Source organism: Coregonus lavaretus (assembly GCF_964263955.1).
Source record: "Coregonus lavaretus genome assembly, chromosome: 24".
In the NCBI taxonomy this organism is placed as follows: Eukaryota; Metazoa; Chordata; class Actinopteri; order Salmoniformes; family Salmonidae; genus Coregonus; species Coregonus lavaretus.
Genome location: NC_140011.1, coordinates 11,198,838 through 11,205,782, shown reverse-complemented (window position 1 = coordinate 11,205,782; position 6,945 = coordinate 11,198,838). Strand labels below are relative to the sequence as shown.

Below are 6,945 nucleotides of genomic sequence, written 5' to 3'. Positions count from 1 at the left end.
CAGAGAACACATCACACCAGAAAAGCTCCATAAATGTCACACCTTTGTCAATAACAGCAAAAGGAAGCAAGTACAACAAGAAGCAATTTTGTCTTTATTGTAAAAAGGCCATTTATAAATTGGCAAGACACCTCGAATCCATCCACAGTGAAAAGCCTGATGTTGCAATGGCTTTCAGTTTTAATAAAGGATCCCGCAAAAGAAGAGAGTTGTTACGCTCTCTTAAGAAGAGATGAAACTTTGACCATAATACTGAAGTGGCAAGCTGTGGCACTGGAGAGATGGTTGCCTGTAAAATACCTAGTAATGCAAAACCATCTGATGACTACCGTGACTGCAAATTTTGCGAAGGACTGTTTGCAAGAAATTCCCTATGGAGACATGTGAGAAACTGCCCGAAGTAGTCTGTTGAGGGAGAGCCTCAAGTTGGGCGAAAACGGATTCAACTGCACTTACCAAGACCTGACTCAGTTAAGGAAACTGTTTGGAAGATTGCTTGTGAAATGAACCAGGATGACGTTTCCTCGGTTGTAAGGAGTGAAACTGAATTCCTTTGTATCGGCGAGTCACTGTTGAATTCCAGGAAACCATATGAGAGAAGGAATGACTACATACGCCAAAAAATTAGAGCGATGGCAAGACTATTGATAACGGCAAGGGCTATAACACCTTTGAAGAGCACCGAAGTCCTTGTTATGCCCTGTAACTTTCCCCATGTGATACAGGCAGTAAGATATGTTGCTGGTTATGATGTTGAAAGCAACTCGTATAAAATCCCATCATTGGCTTTGAAATTGGGACACAGTTTAGCCAAAGTTGCAGGCATTATTCAATGCAATGCCATCACTGCAAATCGCCCTGCTGTTGCAGAGTCTGCAAAGCAATTTGCCACTTTACATCAGAAAAAGTGGACAGAGTCCATTTCAGCTGCCGCATTGGGTACACTTCAACAAGCCAAATGGAATAAACCACAGGTTTGACCCTTTACAGAGGATGTGTCGGTGCTGCACACGTTTCTTGCTAGTGTATGAAGGACCTTGAGGAAGAACCCAACAGCAAAAGCTTTGGAAATCTTCCTAAAGTGACTTTGATGCAGGTAGTACTATTTAACAGAAGGAGGGAAGGGGAAGTTTCAAAAATGGAGCTTCAGTCTTTCACATCCAGGGATCTTACGAAGCTTAATCCAAGACATTGTGAGGGGCCTTACTGACTTCGAGAGGAAGCTTGCAGAGCACTTTGAGAGAGTTGAGATTCGAGGTAAAAGGTCAAGAAAGGTTCCAGTGCTTCTAACCCCTGACATGATCACTGCTATGGACCTCCTCATGATAAGCAGAAAAGAGTGTCAAGTCCACAAAGAAAATGTGTACATGTTTACACGGCCAGGTGTCCTTTCCCATTACAGAGGCTCCGACTGCTTTCGCAAGTATGCAAACAATGTGGTGCAAAGAACCCAGAGGCACTCACCTCAACAAGATTGCGGAAACAAGTCGCCACTTTGTCCACACTACTAAACCTCAAAGAAAATGAAATGGATCAACTTGCCACCATTCTAGGACATGACATCCGTGTCCATAGAGAATTCTATCGGCTTCCAGAGAGTACCCTGCAGCTCGCAAAAGTCAGCAAAATGTTGATAGCAATCGAAAAAGGAAGACTGCCTTACCTGCAGGGGAAAGGGCTGGATGACATTGAGGTCAATCCTGAAGGTAAAATTTAGTTTGAAATATAGTTTTTAGCCACTTCAAATATAACTATTATAAGTGTTGTTAGTCCTTAATTTAAATAATTGGCCGTAAATGTTTTTTACCCAACCATATGAAGTAGAAATGAGTGATGATGATTCCAGTGAAGAAACCATTGCTGATCTACATCAATGCAAAGGTATCCTGACTTGTATATATGTGGTAATATCTTTAAGTTATGTCACATAAATGCACATTTCTGTGGGGATTATCGAAATGATCCTCTATCTGTTTTTTAACAATCACATTGGTGGTGATAAGTAATTCCACATTTATGGATTTGCAATCAGTTTATGTTTATATCTCAAATATCAGTTAATATCTAATGTAGAATTGCATATTGCCTGACATTGAGGTTGTTTACAGTGAATAATACAAGCAAGCAAACGTATTGTCATGAAGCTCATAGAACATAATCACATTCATTATTACTTTGCAAAGGCTCAACAACAGAGACTTCTAGGGACCAGACACTTCTGAGGCAAACACCAGAGTCAACCACCCTGGACAACATGGAGGGCACTTCTGAGTAAACCACCCTGGACAACATGGAGGGCACTTCTGAGTCAACCACCCTGGACAACATGGAGGGCACTTCTAAGTCAACCACCCTGGACAACATGAAGGGCACTCCTGAGTCAACCACCTTGGATAACGTACACATGAGCAACACACAACCAAGACATGGTAAAATAGTCACATCCCAAGCATCCTCAAAGTGCTCCAAAGGAAAGCAAGGTTAGTAAGCATTTTGTATTCACATGTATTGATAACATCATATAACTACTAACTAGAATCCTTTGTATCATATCCTCCATTTGTCACTTTAGCAGAGCTCATTGTTAATCAGTTGTATTTTGTTTCCATTTATGAAAGCTGTGAAGGTGAGAAGCAAGTGGACAGGTGATGAAGTGAAAGCTGTTGAGCGGCATTTGCTTAATTTCATAACAAGCTGCAGAATACCAGGTAAAAAGGACTGTGACTCCTGCCTCCAAGCAGAGCCAGTAGCTCTGAAAGACAGAGACTGGGTTGCTATCAAATACTGCATCCACAACAGAAATGTAGCATTAAAAAGGAAGATGAATAGATAGAACTAGAGCATGCCAACTGTAGCTCAGGTACCATTCAATTCCAATTTCAATCAGCTTCTCCTCAGATAGTGTTAATATCTGTGGGTTTCATGTTCATATTATTTTATTTTCCTTAAATGATTTATATTGTTGGTTTTTGTACAAACATGCCACATAGGCTCGACTGTAGATCCCACATGTTTGTGTGTTTATGTATAATTGAGGGCTATTAATGAGCATATGTTTGCTACTTATGGTCACATTTTTTTGGGATAACAGTTGATGATATAGGTTAATACTCTGCTCTCATTGACAGGGAAAAGAGATAAACAGTACTTAAAGGGATTGTTATTGTTCCTAAGTTTTCAGAAGCACTTTGTTCTTAACCACAAGTTGTTGAATGTGGCAAGGTGTTTAAATTACTGTTAAACTATTACCATTTAAATGGGTGCTTGTAACAGGCCTTTTGTATGGTAACTTGCACTATGTAACTATGATGTAAATCCCTATGTTATTTAGACAGGTTAGCTGAATGTACACTGTCATGTTTCATAGAAGCTGGATGCTTTAATAGAGAGTTTCTCATTCATTTCAAACATGCCATTTCTACTGCCTTGTGGATAGCAGGGAAGGAGGCAAAGTGTAGGTGGTCTATTCTGGGTGTTCAATTGATTTGTTAATTTGCATATTTTCGCTGGCACTCAATAAAAGTAAGGCATAAAGTGTTCCCTCTTTTTTTACATGAATATTGACTGCAAATGTATTGTTATAAATAACAATAATACGACTTAAACAGTAGACTGAGAATATATTATATTTATGAGCTATGTGAACATGGATAGGCATTTCTGTTGAAGGTTACCTATCTGGTGAGCATGATTATTATAAAAAAAATTTAAAAGCTTTAGTTAAGTATTGTACACCTATGATTCTTATGCAGACATTTCAACATGTAACCGGAACCACGTTCAAATACAGACCCTATTTACAGGTTCTTCATAAGTCACATAAACCTGAAAATCAGTGTGTATCTATGGGCTGCTGTTGCTATGGGCCTTATATGTCACATGAACCCGAAAAAGTCCTCATATATACTATTAAAATCAGGTCTGAACAAAATATAGCCCTAGACAAAATCTCAACAGATGGATGTATTCCTAGAATCATGGGACCAAACTATTCTGATTCCCAGGTCTCTTGGACCTTGGGAAAGGCATGTCCCAATATGTCACATTTTTGTCATAAGTCCTGATATTGTCTATAAACACGTGTGTGTGTGTGTGTGTGTGGGTTAGTTAGGGTAAGGGTTAAGTTTAGTGTTAGGAAAAGGGTTAAGGTTAGGGTTAGGGTTAGTAGATAGTTAGTTGAAATGTTACTGATAGTCTGTAGAGCATCTACAGATGGACTATCCAAATAAAGTGTTACCGCCTTATCTGATAAAGGCACACACATACGCACACACAAACAAAATCACAGACATTCGTGCACTGCTCGCACGCAGCACAAACACAGATGATCGGTACTGCCCATACATCTGGTCAGTTTATCTGTGTATGGTGTCGTGTGGGCGACTGGTTTGCTGATGTCAACGTTGTTAACAGAGTGCCCCATGGTGGTGGTGGGGTTATGGTATTGGCAGGCATAAGCTACGGACAACGAACACAATTGCATTTTATCGATGGCAATTTGAATACAGAGATACCATGACGAGATCCTGAGGCCCATTGTCGTGCCATTTATCCGCCGCCATCACCTCATGTTTCCGCATGATAATGCACGTCCCCATGTCGCAAGGATCTGTACACAAATCCTGGAAGCTGAATATGTCCCCGTTTTTCCATGGCCTGCATACTCACCAGACATGTCACCCATTGAGCATGTTTGGGATGCTCTGGGCTCAACGTGTATTAGAGCGTGTTCCAATATCCAGTAGCTTCCCACAGCTATTGAAGAGGAGTGGGACAATATTCCACAGGCCACAATCAACAGCCTGATCAACTCTATGCGAAGAAGATGTGTCGCGCTGCATGAGGAAAATAGTGGTCACACCAGATACTGACTGGTTTTCTGATCCACGCCCCAACTTCTAAAAGAAGATATCTGTGACAAACAGATGTATCTGTATTTTGTCATTTTTGACCATCCCTGCCCATAGTGCCCTTGTCAAAAGTAGTGCACTATATAGGGAATAGGGTGGCATTTGGGATGCATCCTCTGGGGAATGACTATGCTAATCAAGATGCAGTTCACTGTAGCAGAAGGATAGTGTGATACATGGTGTAATAAAATGGCTGTGATTTTACTCTGACATTTCCAGTTTTAAATCAATTCCCTATGGAGAAATAGAGAGTGTGGGAAGAAATATGATTTACATTAATGTACATGTTGGAAAGGAAAATTTGACTAATGCTAGACAACATCTAATTGGTACCACTTTAAGTTACATTCAGGTTATAAATGCTTCATAAATCCTTCATAATGCCTTCATAAGCACTACATACATTTGTTTCAAAGCATGTATAACCCTATCTCATGCTTTATAAAGGGTTCATAAATGTGGCATAACTGTGTGACATAATCACCAATGTCAAATGTGACATACTGTCACGGATTCAGCCGAGGCTGCTCCTCCTCCTTGCTCAGGCAGGCTTCGGCATTCGTCGTTGCCAGAGTACTAGCTGCTACCGACCTATGTTTCTGTGTTCTACTTGTTTTGTCTTTATTGTTCACACCTGGTTCCCATTATGTATTGATTTCTTCCCTATTTAACCCTCTGGCTCCCACTGTGTTTTGTGCGTGTTTGTTCATGTTTGGTTGTCGTCTGGTGAGCGGGTTTGTTCCTCCCTGCGTGGAGGTTGTTATTTACGTTACCTACGAGTAAAGTACGTTTTCGATTAGCTCTGTGTCCTGCACCTGACTTCGTCCTACCACATCATACTGACCTCCTGACAGAAACACGCACCTTAAATGGAGTCAGCAGGTACATTCATTTCGTCCGGATCAATGGAGGAACGTGTCCAACAGCAGGCGACCATGATCCAGACTCTCGGCACCGCAATGGAGCGTGTGTTGAACACCATGGAGCAATGGGAGAGAGGTGGTTATCCTACACCTCCTCCAACTACACAACCACCCACACCGCTGTCCACCCCTTCGTCACCTGGGTCCAGTGGGATTCGGCTCTCACTCCCGAGGGCATACGATGGTACAGCTGCCAGGTGCCAGGGTTTTCTGCTCCAGGTAGAGCTCTACCTGGCTACCATTAACCCGGCTCGCTCAGGATACGAGAGTGTGTCCGCCCTCATCTCCTGTTTGTCGGGTAGAGCGCTCGAGTGGGCCAACGCCGAGTGGGGAGGAATAGACGCAGCGTCAGTATGCTATGAGGATTTCACCCGCCGCTTTCGGGCGGAATTCGATCATCCACCGGAGGGGAGAGCGGCAGGGGAACGTCTCTTCCACCTCAGACAGGGGAAGAGGAGCGCACAGGACTTTGCACTGGACTTCAGGACTCTGGCTGCCAGCGCAGGATGGAATGAGAGGGCCCTGATCGACCACTACCGATGCAGCCTACGGGAGGACATTCGTCGGGAACTGGCCTGCAGAGTCACCACCCTTACCCTGGACCAACTGGTGGATATGTCAATAAGGCTGGATAACCTGTTGGCAACACGCGGACGTCCGGATCAGGGGCCGTCCATTCCATCCCCCAGCACCTCTGACCCTACCCCTATGGAGCTCGGAGGTGCTGCGCTTAGGGAGACTGGAAGAAGGGCCATCTTCTGCACCAACTGTGGCAGCAGAAGACACACTGCTGGTCGGTGCTGGGAGGGTCTTTAGGGAGTCGAGGCAGTAGGCAGAGCACTGGTGGACCGTCTCAGGTGAGTAGGCACCCGACTCAGGCCTGATTAGGGCGGTCACAGCTCCACCCTGGATGAAGACGCAGGAGGATCATGAGGAGAAAATTAGTCTCTATCTGATTGATTCTCCTGCGTTTCCAGTGGTGTTGGGGCTTCCCTGGTTAACTTCTCATGACCCCACGATTTCATGGCAACGGAGGGCTCTCAAGAGATGGTCAAGTCAGTGCTCGGGGAGGTGTGTAGGTGTTTCCATAGGGGAAACTACGGTGGAAAGTC

The 6,945-nt window shown here is 43.4% G+C and overlaps 1 long non-coding RNA gene across 2 annotated transcripts; it reads left to right on the top strand.

The window, feature by feature from the left end:
- The first annotated feature begins 1,628 nt into the window (after window positions 1-1,628).
- LOC311099512 lies at window positions 1,629-2,266 on the top strand. Of its 2 annotated transcripts, none has more exons than XR_014609728.1 (3): window positions 1,629-1,706; window positions 1,825-1,881; window positions 2,184-2,266. It is a non-coding gene; the product is annotated as an uncharacterized lncRNA (long non-coding RNA). The 2 variants fall into 2 exon arrangements; XR_014609729.1 differs by having other exon boundaries at window positions 1,632-1,706; window positions 1,822-1,881.
- Window positions 2,267-6,945: the final 4,679 nt, after the last annotated feature.